This window comes from Talpa europaea (assembly GCF_964194135.1).
Source record: "Talpa europaea genome assembly, chromosome: 2".
Classification (NCBI taxonomy): domain Eukaryota; kingdom Metazoa; phylum Chordata; class Mammalia; order Eulipotyphla; family Talpidae; genus Talpa; species Talpa europaea.
The window spans coordinates 80,360,821-80,373,752 of record NC_140068.1 but is presented as its reverse complement, the minus strand read 5'-3'; positions in this window follow the sequence as shown (position 1 = coordinate 80,373,752).

Here is a 12,932-nt window from a genome sequence, read left to right as displayed (position 1 = left end):
TAGTGTTAGGGAATTATTTATTGGTGTGGGGAAGTCTCCATCCATCCACACTGCAGTGGGTCCAAGAACCCTATTCAACTTCCCATCTCCTCTCCTGCAATACCAGAGTGCTCATATTCAGAACCTAAAAAAAAAAAAAAGTTTCAATCACTTAGAGATTAATTTTATAATAAGACATATTATATGTGGTGTTGTGAACTATGAAGAACTAAAAGAAGAGGACTATATTAAAGAGGTAGAAGAAGAACAGTTTTACCCTGGCTCGTGTGAAACTGTGAATGAGCTAAGATGACAGTTCCCCAGCTTAATGAAGGCTGTTGAGGGTAGCAATAGCCCCAACCCCAGCTCCTTACATGATGGCCACCCTATGGTTTAAGGCTAGGCAAGATAAGGATAGGTGAAGATGGGGGAGTGACTGAGAACATACTATATATTCAAGCGCTATATAAATATCACAGCTGTTAGCTCAGGAGTTGATCTCATTAAATGTAGATGTTTGCTATCATATAACAAACAAACCAATAAATATACCAAAATAAAATCAAACAGGGGTTAGCAACTTTTTCTGTGAATGGTCAGTAAATATTTTAGGATTTGAAGACTGCATGTCTCTGTCAAATGACACAACTATGCAGTTGTAGCACTAAGGCAGTCACAGATAATATGTAAATAAATGGGCACGGCTGCAATTCAGTACAAGTACAGTTGACCCTTGAACAACATGGGGGTTGGGGCACCCACCCTGTGTCATCAAAATCTATGTGTAGCTTTTAGCTACCCCAAAACTTAACTACTAATAACCTGCTATTATTTGGAAGCCTGACTGACAACTGATATTATCAATTAATACATATTTTGCATCTTACATGTATTACATATTGTATTCTTACAATAAAGTAAGCTGGAGAGAAGAAAATGTTGAGAAAATGTGCTTATAGTACTGTTCTGTATTTATCAATACCTTAAGCTTATGTAGCCTGTTTACAAGAAAATCAGCAGATAAGTACAGATCAAGCCCACTTTATTCAAAGGTGGGCTTGCATTTACACAAGCAGTCAGTAGGCAACATATCACTTTCAGGGGGATTTGTCCACCGCTGAAACAGAGGAAACCCTTCAATTAAGCCGAAACACTGCAGTATTCTCTACAAAGCCCTCATTTACGTAAGTTAGGGAGTTACGTGTACAATCTGTGTTCATCTCTAGATGATAAACTCTTAGAAGGGAGAAAATTTTGTTATGTCCACAACTGTATTCCCATTTCTAGGAGAATACCTGGTTTGGCATAAATAGGCGTTCACAATAAAGACTTGTTGAATGAACAAATTAACAAATGAATTACCTATGGATTTGTAAAGGGTAATTTCTGTCAGTAGCTGATTTCCTATAACCCCAGTCCCAATCACACTATTATTCCATCTTCTCACACCTCTCGTTGTAAAATTAGACAAGTGTATGGAGGTTAGGGGATAAAAATGATGAATCCTTCTAAAAACTTTTATACTAGTTTAGTGTGATCTGCTTTTCAACACCTAAGATAACACATATATTACTTATATGTCTTAATTTTTCCTCACTGGTTATGTCTGAGTTAGATCTATCTTTAATAAATGTATTTCCAAAGCAAAGGCATAACCATTAACTATTGTCTCCAGTGAAGGGTACATAGTAACTTTCATGCACATAGTTCATGCACATGATGATGTGCATGGACTTCCACGATGTTGTCAAATATGGAGTTGGACATTACACCCAAAAACTTATTATCCTTTTGGCTCTGGGCTGTTATCTTTTATAATAATCGCAAGTGCAGTCACATGTTATCAGCACTTTACACAGGTCATACGCATCTATAGATGGTAAACAGGTCACATTGATCTTTCCTCAAAAATGTGTGGCTCTCACAAGCTCTCAGTCTTCGAGTGGCTACTAGGAGGTCCCAGGGTGGTGGGAAAAGCACCAATGAAATGTGACACCATTGTGTTCCTCCCATTTGTCAAAAATGTATTGGAATGACAAACTTAAAATTTAGGGAATTTTTAAAGTAAGATGGTATATACCTAATGCTAACTAGTAGTATTAGAATATTAGTATAGATTGAATGCTAAGTTCCATAGAAACCTAAGATCAATATGGCAGAGCATATTGTTGAGGAAACTTCAGACTACAAAATTTGAACTTTTTTTTCCCGCGAGGGGCCTTACTCCACTTGACAGATAACAACCGGAGACCCAGCTAACAGGAACAGGATCTTGTTATCCTCAGAATAGCATATTTTTTAAGTGTGAGCATAACAAATGTTATAATACTCTATTAAAGACCTATTAAGTGCTCCCCTTTCCCTTTTAAAATAGAATTCGAATATATTCTAATCCTGAAGGACATAAACAAAGGTGGCCGGTCTCCAAAGATATGCTTTCTTCAAACCGAGACAAATTCCCAAGCACACTGGGTTTTGAGTCCAGCTGCACAAGTGAATCCCATCACATGCAATAAAGGGTTCGACTTTCAAAGCACAGTAAATCAGGCACTTAATGTGCAAGGATGCTTCAGTTTCCTTGGAAGGAGTCAGGAGTGAAAGCTTTCTGTTTGTGCCAGGCGTGTCCATAGGATTATTGAGTTATTTGTCTATATTAGATAGCACCTCCCTAGGAACAGAGAGACTGAGCACCTATGTCCACATCAACCTTGCTTACCATCTCGAGTTGAACTTCTTTGCTTGCAAGTAAAGGCATCTCTGATTTCTTCTCACAACACTTTCTTAGCATTTTAATACAATTGGCCCCAGAAAATTATTTGTTTCACCAAATTGTTACAAGGTAATTTTCTAGAACATGTATTAGGAGGAAGTTAAAACTATGTTTCAAAGGTAAGCACAACCACAACCCAGGACATGGTTACACTATAACCTCAAAATAATATGTTTGCATGTCATTCAGCACACACCTCTGTTTGTACATTCTTCCAGTCAACCACATCAACCACAAGCCCTAAGGTCCATGATAGGACATTTCTGACATTCTGGTCATGGGCCCTTCTCAGAACACCATAGTCGTCAAACACTGTTGATGAAGAGAATCAACAATTGAGTAAGATGTTATTCCCCAGCTGAGAGATCAACATATACAGAAAGATCAGCACATACAACATACATCAAGAATTTCGCCACTAGGCATCCACTAGGCAGGCACTCCTACCATAAATACACACACACACACACACACACACATCCCAAAAATAGAAAAACAGAAGGGCGGGCTATAACTTCAATTCAGCAAGATCCTACAAAATGAAATGGAAGAAGCTTGCTGCAAGAAAGCAGTTAAGAAAAAAAAGTAATAATGAAAAGGCAGTAGTGTTCCTGGCAAGGTTCAGATGGAAAAAAAGCAACAGATCCCAGAAGCAGAGTGGTAGCCAGAAATAACCTAAGCTCAAGCCACTTTAAGTCAGGGCAAAATAACGCTCACCAAGGATTCATCACACAGTTGTCCCCTCCTCTGGGCCTCCAGGTTGAGCCAAGACTTGAGATCTGCTACCAGCTGGTCAGTAAACATCTACCAAACATCTGCTGTAAGTTCAGGCCTCTGTGAATTATCATGGAGGAATGAACAGAGCTTGGTCAGGCATATGCATGTGAGGTACTATTTAGACACTGTGGACGATCTTTACCACTGCCTGGGGGAGGAATTTTGCACTCTTACACGTGAGAGGACTAATGCTAGGAGAATTCACTGAGACTACATGAGTAATAAATGGAGTCAAGGCCCTGACCTAAACGGGGCCTGACTCCAAAGTCCATGAAGCCACATTGCCATGCATAAAATATGGCTCCTGCCTTAAAGAGGCTTAGTAACCTAAGGCAATTAGCAATCAATATGGTCCATATAATGAAGGGCTAACAATCATCTAAAACTTTAAAAAGAGAAGAGAAATGAGTAGAGAAGATATTATGAAAGAAGTGGGGTGTGGGCCCCTTCTCTGAGGAAGGGGAAGATTTGCAGAGCAGAGAGAAATATAAGCAGTGACACTGCAGCGGGATTGATCCTGGCCTCCTTAGCAAGACAGCAAGAAGACCAGACCACACAGCACACAAAGATATATGCAGAACTGAAAATAGGATTTAAATGGGGGAGGGAAGGATAAGAAGCCTGATAATGAAAGGCCTGATAATCAGGCAAGTTATTTTCATCCTGAGATTGTGGAGAATGGAGAGGAACTGACAGTTATAAACAGATAAGGAGAGACACGCGGGAAGTGATCATTTAAAAAGATTAGGTGGAAATCAGAATACTGAAGAGGCCAGAGTGTCTCAAACGTTCACTCATTCACTCAGCAAGCATGTAATGAAATTTGCTAAGCTAGCGAAGAGGCTGTTCCAGTCTACAGGAAGGAAAGGTGAGGATCTAGATTAGAATATGAGGAATGGATTTATAGAAATCATATTTGAAAGGTCTTCATTCATCGATATAAAGGATGAAGGAAAAGATTATTCCAAGGTTCAGGATTGACATAATTTCCGTCATTACTAAGAACTTCAAAAAGCAGAGAGAATAAACAAAGAATGAAAGTATAAAGGGAGCTTTGGTGAGGATGAACATCAACAAATAAAAACCAAAAGGCCTGTTCAATATCCCACTGGCTCCTTTAACCGCAGTCTGCAGGTAAGATATTTAAGTGAAAGAAATCATTTCTTTGTGACTAAATGCTGAGTTGCCTTGGCAAGACTGACAGACCTCTGCCTCCTTGGACAGGTGCCATCAACCCTCTAGTAGAGTCTCCCTTCCATCATCTGAAACTAAACAGGTCTCATTGAGAAATGTGTCTGATCACAGGCGGAGTGGACAAGCGGAATAAAAAATGGTAGAGTCACTGAAGAGGGCTGGGCTTTGGGGGGTGGAGAGTAATAGTACACAATATCATTTTAAATAAAGAATCCCAGTGCTGTCTCATTTCTTTTTTTTTTCCACAGCTGTTTTAAAATCTTTATTTTAAAATTACTTAATAAGCGCTGTTTCATTTCTACACCCACTATTACTGGTCTTCAAAAAGAGAGGAAGGCTTTAAAGATTCTTTACCAAATCGAAGCGCTTTGTTCAGAAACTATTTCAAATGTGCATATTTATGCATATATTAACTCCTTGCACAGTTAGCATATGGTTGAGACAAATTCTTCTTATTAGTTTATATGTTGACTACACAAATTTAAAAGTCATTTAAATTTTACATTCAGCAATAATACAATCCACTGTTGGGGCACATCCTGAAAGCCCACTCACCAGAAAATGGGAGAAATGAAAACTGTAGCTCCCAAACTTCTATTGCTACAAAGAGTGCTCCAGGCTAAAACAAAAAACACTAGTGGCACTATCTTCCCGACATCTGGTCCTGCATACAGAATCCAGGGTGGGAGTCTCTCACACAGCCCAGCTTTAGCAAAAGCAGATCTTTATTTAGTTATAAGTGGAGATGAATTCTCTTATCTGCAGAATGATGCACCAAACTACTACTTTTACATTTAAAAGTAAAAGTAAAAGCTCTCAATGTTAGCACCAAAGCCAAACTTTAAAAGATGCATGACAAAAGAAACGGGGGTTCTGGGAAATCCTTGAACATCCCCCTCACAACATCTACTCGGATGAGAAAGAAATCCAGTGAAAAATGGTTGCACATAAATGTGAGGATTCTTGCTCAGACCCCTTGCGGGACAGCCAAAGGCCTAGTCAGAAAAATTCCATGAGCAAGTCGTCTGCATCCTACTAAGATGCTTCAAAGAGGCAAAAATCTTTTATCTCTTAAAGACTAAAAGATAAACACCCATCAAAATCTTCCAGACTCCGAAGAAACGGGAGTTTTCAAGCCGAAGGGGACAGAGATCCCTATGACCGAGATGAGTAACTACAGCCCATTAGGTTCTCCCTCCCCCTCCGATCCCTCGCCGGGGATCCCCGACTGGGGTCTCTCCACAGTCCATCACCCCGAGTGACAGGTCGCCCAGCGGAAGCCCCCAAGCTCCGGGTGCCACTTACTGGTGCCGCGAACACAGGCGGGGGGTCCGCCCCTGCGGTGAGTGTAGCTCCTCGGCGACTGGGGCGCAGCAGTCCGCTCGGAAACTGGGAATGGGGGCGATCCCTGCTAGGACAGGCCGAGGGGTCCGTGCAAGGACGCCCGGGAGGACCGGCGTGTCGCTCGGGCCGCACGGCGCATGGTACAGCGGAAAGAACCCAGCCGCTCTCCAGCCTCCGGCAGGAAAACAAACAAAAGGCAGGGAGGCTGCTAGTGGGGACGACCGGCCGCTTTCCCTGGGAAAAGTTACCCTGCAGCTCCCCTCGCTGGCTCTGCGCGTCCCTGCACCGCGCGCAGGCCGCCCGGGGGCGCCCAGCGGCTGAGCTCGGTCCTCTCCGCCCGGGGCCGGGACAGTGCCCAGGGCTCCCCGCGGCGAGCAGACCGAGACTGCGCCCGCCAGCTCCGAAGACGCCTTACTACAGATCGGCTGCACTAGGAATCAAGAGTTAGACATGGAGGCCGTGGATGCACGTGATGAGGCAATTTCACTAGCCGTAATCACGATGAAAACATTTTCCTGATTTTAAGAAATGTTACTGAGGTAGCACGAACCTGCGAAGGAAATCAAACCACTGAATTGTACTCTCAAAAATGATTAAGGTAGCAAATCGTGTTGTATAGATAACACAATAAAAATACTTAAGATAAAAATGCAACTGACTGTTAGCGTTCATTTGAACTTTACGAGTGCGTATATGAACCACTTTAGTTGGAGAAATTATTTCTTAGGCGGGAAACCGATGAGATACTGTGCTGCTAACTAGCTCCATGAAATCTAATACATAACCACATCTTAAACACACCCATCTGTGTGATAAATGATATTGTAGATGTTACCTTACATCATCTATATAGAGACAAGTTCTGGAGAGTTTTGAAAAAATGAAACTGCTACCAGGTCCTCAATTTAAATTTATGTAATTGCCCCCTAAATCAATGGTTTTCAAGGTAGCTGAAAGCATCAGAATCACCTGGAAGATTTTTTTAGAAAGGTTTCTGGGATTAGAGAGCTAATGGAAACCATTTTGTCCTAAGTAGCATATTCATTAATAAAGCAATAACCCTTTAATGCCTTGTGGGGCCTACTCTGAGTTTAAATTTTCCAGCTCATCAACATGTTAATTTTCTCACTATTTTTTTTTATATTGCAAGTACTGAAGACAATGTTTTTTCCTAAAATAATCTATAAAAGGCCCAAATCTCTCTCTCTCTCTCTTGGTCTGCTGGCTACAGGGATCCCTGGTCTTCTAAAGAAACCTACAAAATACAAAACAGTCAAATTTCCTTAGACTTCCTGTCTCAAATGGGAAAGAGTTATCTGGTCACTTGGCATGTGTATATTTATCTACCTTTGTGTTTACCTACTTAATACCCAAAACATATGGCAAATGAAAATTGAAAGTCCTAACAAAAAGACAGGAAGACAAGAGGGAGTTTTGATATTTTTAGTCAAACTCAGTTGTCCAGTCCAGTTTACCTGGAAATCAGTGGCACATGACTAGTAAATAGCTTAGGTCAGTAGTCTGGCCTTGGGAAAATTATAACCCTATAAACATAATATGATGTAATAATATAACCCTATAAAGAGGGCCAGTGGATACTTATCTAAAATAGGAAATTAGTAACTGTAAAACATAATGATGTTTTAATTTACTATTTACTATTTCAATTTAATTGAACAAATTTAATTTACTATGTTCAATTTACTATTACAAATAGTTATTATTTTACTAAGCTTTATTGTTTTTTGCTAGAAGAGAGACCATCTGTGTTGAGAGGGATGTATTAAATTAACATTCAACCTGGTAAATAAAACTTGTTCTGAAAGCATTTCAAGGTCCCATTCTTCATTGACAAACTTTTGTATGCAAAAGTAACATTTATCATTTTGCTCTGTTACAAATCTTTACATTTAATTTTTCCCCTGGACTTAAATTTAAAACCCCAATTTTAAAGAAGTCATTGGGTCTGAAAGACCTTTATTTGGTTGTCACAAATGGGAGACAGGGGTGGCATCTGCTACTGGCATCTAGCGATGTTGATAAACATGCTACAATAAATGGAACAGCCCCCCAATAACTGGTTCAAAACGATAACACAGTAGCTCCCCCTTTGTCCATCAGGGACAGTACAAAGATCCACAGTGAATACTTAAATTCTTAGATAATACTGAACCCTACTGAAACTATGCTGTTTCCTTTACATGCATACCTATATACCTATGATAATGGTTATTTTATGAATTAGGCACAGTAAGAGATTAATAACAATAAAATAGAACAAATATAACAATATACTATAACAAAAGTTATGTGAATGTTGGGGAAAATAAGTCTTGGGAGAAAAATCATCTTTGAAAGACCTAGCCTTACAGTCTCCCTTAAAAACTAAAAGCAATTAAATGACCTCTATTAAACATTAAGGTACTTTTTATAAGTAGCTGATTTAGGGTGCAAATACACCCATTAGAAAAAAGAAAAATCAAAACACGCCCACCAGAAGGGCAAACCCTAATATTAACAAACGCCATTTGGGACCATTCCCTCATATCCCCCCACCATCCTTTCTTTTGCCTAATATTTCAGACAATATACTGCATTTGTAGTATCTCCAGAATAAAAATAATGCATCTAAATTCTGTGATCACCAATATTTAAAGTTCAGTTTTGAAGATGGAATTAAAAATTAATAGAGGGGATAAATATCACAATAATAAATGAATAGAACATAATATGCAATAGTAAATAATAAAAGGGAAAAGCATTTGCATTAAAATTTGGGGATATTTGCTATTAAATTTTTTTAAGTGTTGCAGGGAACTGCAATATTAAAACTGTTAGCTATTTTTTCACTTCTTCAATAATAAACACATAAATTTTGGAATCACTCATTTGAAAGTCGTCTTTGGATTCTAATGACTGTTAGCTCCAAGCACCTAGAAGAAACTTTAGAAACTCGTTAAGTATAAATGAAAAGGCTGTCAGACTGAAGGATTTTACAAGACATGCGAGAGCTTGTATTTAAAATAATTTAAAGTGTGAAAAGTAAAATATCTCCTGGTAAATAAGTGTTTCTTCTACGAAAAAGAAAGAAAGTGCTTGGGCTTTAAGAGGGGGGGCAAGGACCTAATGCTGAGTTCCGGCGCTCAATACGGAACAGCCGACTACAAATCCCATGATGCTCCGCGGGGGGCTGGGGCGCCGGGATCGTGCTTCCGGGTCCGGGCTTCGCTGTCCGTCCCAGTTGAATGACGGGTTTTGTAATGAGACGTCCATTGCGTCGGCTGAGTTTTCCTTCCGTCGGTTACTCTCCTACACCCATCAACCTTCACGCCCATGCTTAAAAAAATTTAGTGTTCCAGTACCCTATGGCTCTAAGGGGGTTTCACTGTTCCCCTATATTCCTGGCCCTGTACTTTAGCCCGTCACCGCAGACCGTTAAGCGACAGTCCCGAGTACCAAGTTCCATGCTTGCCTCAGGCTCTCAACCCTAAATCTGAGCTCATTTTCTGAGGTAACTCTTGTTCAGAAAATGAGCTCAGATTTAAGTTCCCTTAAGTGAGGCAAAAACGTGGGCCGGGCTCCGGGTTCGGCAAACCGGCGGCGCGCCCCGCGCCCGGAGCAGGCCCACGCCCACTCGGCCCTCCCCGCGGCGGCGCGCCGGGGCCGGGGAGCTGCGCGGGGCCGGCGGGCGGCGGCGGCGGCACTGCGCATGCTCCGTGCGCCGCCGCAGGTTCCGCAGCAGAGGAGGCAGCTCCGCCGCGGCGTCCCGGGTCTCCAGTGGGGTTGACGCTCCCCCGCTCGCTTAGTCCTCGTTTCGGCTGGCAGCGGGCGCCCTTCCGCGACGCGAGTCCCCGGCCGCTGCTCCTGCGCGTCCCGATCTGGCCCCCTGCCCCGTGAAGATGGCTGCCGTACGCCGGGCCCGCAGTTACTGCCGCTGCCTGGTGCGCTTCTCCGACCGAGAACTCTGCTAAGCCCAGCCGCGGCGGACTGGCAGGAGTAGACACCCGGACACCCAGCACACCTCCTCGTGGGGACGGTGCAGAGGGGGCGCGGAGAGCCTCTCGCGGCGGCCGGCCGCCCAGCCAGCATGGTAACGTGCGGGGGCTGGGGCAGCCGTGGGATCTGGGGTGCGCTGTGCCGGAGGGACCGGGCCTGGGAGGAGCTGCGAGAAGGCGAGACTGGGAGGAGTGGGAGCCGCACGGCCGCCGCCCGTTATGGGGCCCCGATCCTTGAGTGCTCCCCGGGGTTCCGTCCTGCAGAACGCCCCTTCCCTCAGCCGGGATTCGAGGTCAGGAGAGCTGATTTGCCGGACAGCGGAGAGAAAAATGCCCCTCCGCGGCCACCTGAGGACCCCTCCCTTGCAAGGGCTTTTTCCAAGGCAGTGAGCCGACGCAGCATCTGAAATCGGAGGGGACTTAGGCAAGAGGAGACACTTGTTGATTGCTTCTCCTTTGCAAAGCCGCACCCAGCGAGAGGCTGTTCTGGCCCTTTCAGGAGTTGTGGTGTAGGACGCACCTGCCCCGTGACGCGTCCGTGCCCTGGGGTGGATGTTGGCAAGCAGTCCTGGTGGCCTGGGATTGGATGGACTGACTCACTTCACCGCGTGAGAGCGGCGTCAGTGCGCTCCAAATGCGGAGTCTGAGCTAAGCTCCAAAATTTGACAACGCAAATTCCATGGGACTCTTGCATGCTGGAATATGTAGTCTCTGTGCAGCGCTGCCTTTCTTTGGCTTCTAGTAAATTGGGCAGCTGAGAAACAAATTTCTGTCGAGTGTTGACTGAATCAAGGGTGAAAGGTTGCCGAAGTAATTAGCTCATAGTAGACACACATGTTTATTGAATAAATTGATGGCTGGCTGGTTAAGTTTATTAAGTGAATCTGGAGGACAGATAGAGGTGGGGAAAAAAAAAAATCTGAGGAAAGAAAGCTTGACTATACCCCTAAACTTTCAGTAGTTCTCTGACCAGGATTAAATACTTAACTTTTTGTATTCCGGACCCCCAAGTGTGAAAAAGGAATAAAATGAAAACATGAGCAACTCAAGTGAACATGCTAGCTACTCAAGTCACAGGTGATGACACAGGTCAAATATAGTGTAAAAAATTAAAAAAATGAAAAAGGTGAAAATCATAGGGTGACAGCTTAGTACCTACTTATTTCAAGTGGTATATGAGTTGACAAAATGTAGTAATAAAACGCCCAATTGGATAGTTTTTTGTTTTTGTTACCATACTGTCAAAATCAAAGTAATGATGGAGTAGAACTGTATTGTGACACAAAAGCACAGGGGAGAAGAAAGATGCTGTATTATAGATTTCCTGTTCCTTTCCTCATCTTAAGATATGCATTATGGATCTATACGTTGTTTTATTTGTTAACTCAACCAGTTTATTATTTTTCTGAGGACCCATTATGAACTTGTCATAGTGATAGACCCTGGTATAATATTACCTGTTAGCTACAAAAGGTCAACTTTTAATTGCAGAATGTTGCTTATGAAAAGGGAACTCAAAGGCCATCAGAATCAGCATTCTTTATAGATAAGATAGCTGTGGCCTGGACAGGCTTTTACTATGAATCAAGAGTGTGTTGGGCACTAATTACTGAGGGAGACAAATATAATTTCAATTTAAGTCTTAAGTGGTGAGATGCAGGCACAAGTATTATGGAAAGCAAAAGAGGTAAATCAAGTGATCAGAAAATGCTTCCCACTGGGATGATACCGGAATCTTAGATGATGAGTGGAAGTAGCTAGTAAGGGAGAAGTCATTCCAGAAGGAGAGAGCAAGCAGTATATGCAAGAGCACAGAACTGGAGAGAGCAGGGGAAGCTCTGGAAATGAAGTCATTTTAGAATGATACCCAGGCAAGAGATAAAAGGCTGAATTATTGAAAGGATACCCTAGGAAACGCAAGTCTCCTTCCATTAGTTGTACTTAGAGTTTGCAGTAATAAAGCGGACTCTTATTTGAGAAGTAGAGAAATATACTTCTCAGTGAGATCTCTAAATTCGGAGTCCTTTATAATGTATTTTCCTATTAGTGATGTGCTCAGTTGGAAAAGTTCTCAGCTTAAAAGCAACTCATAATATGTATTTATTTTTGACAGTGCATTCATCCTTCAATTTTCTAGTTTTCTGGAAATTCATTCGGCACATGGCTTTTCTTAATTGTTTCTTCACTGGCTTAGCTTTTACATAGTGTCAAGCACTTTACCATATACTATCTAGTTCAAGTCTTAAAGGAACTTATACTTTGGGTTTTGAGGTCCCTCAGACTGCCCTGGCGGTGGCTGGATCACGCCTGGGCACCTAATTGCTGGATCCCCTTCTGGGTTCCGTTCCTACTCAGGACCAGACATGGGGCCTGGCTTGTGCACGCTTTTCGGCTTACCGCTGACTCTGGGGATAGCCCTTTCTCAGTTCCACACAGTTTTGGTGAGGTCCGGACTCAAAACTCCCAGTCTTAAGGATGCTTCGTCTGGGAGGCACTTCCTGCTCCTTCAGACTGCCCCGGGTGGTGGCTGGATCCCCCTCTGGGCTCCAGCCGGCAGCCAGTCAGCAGCCAGTCAGCAGCCAGTCGAAGGGCCTGGCTTCTGTGGGCTTTCAGCTCACCTCTGACTGTGGGGACAGCCCTTTCTCAGTTCCACACAGTTTTGGTGAGGTCCAGACGCCAGGCTCCCTGTCTTAGATAAAGTGCTGCTGGGAGGCACTTCCCTGTGCCCTTGGTCTGCCATGGTGGTGGCTGGATCACCCACTGGGTTCCATCTGGCAGCCAGTGGCCGGGCCTGGCTTGTGCGGGGATTTCAGCTGGACTCTGTGGGGTCAGCCCTTTCTCAGTTCCACACAGCTTTGGTGAGGCCCAGAGGC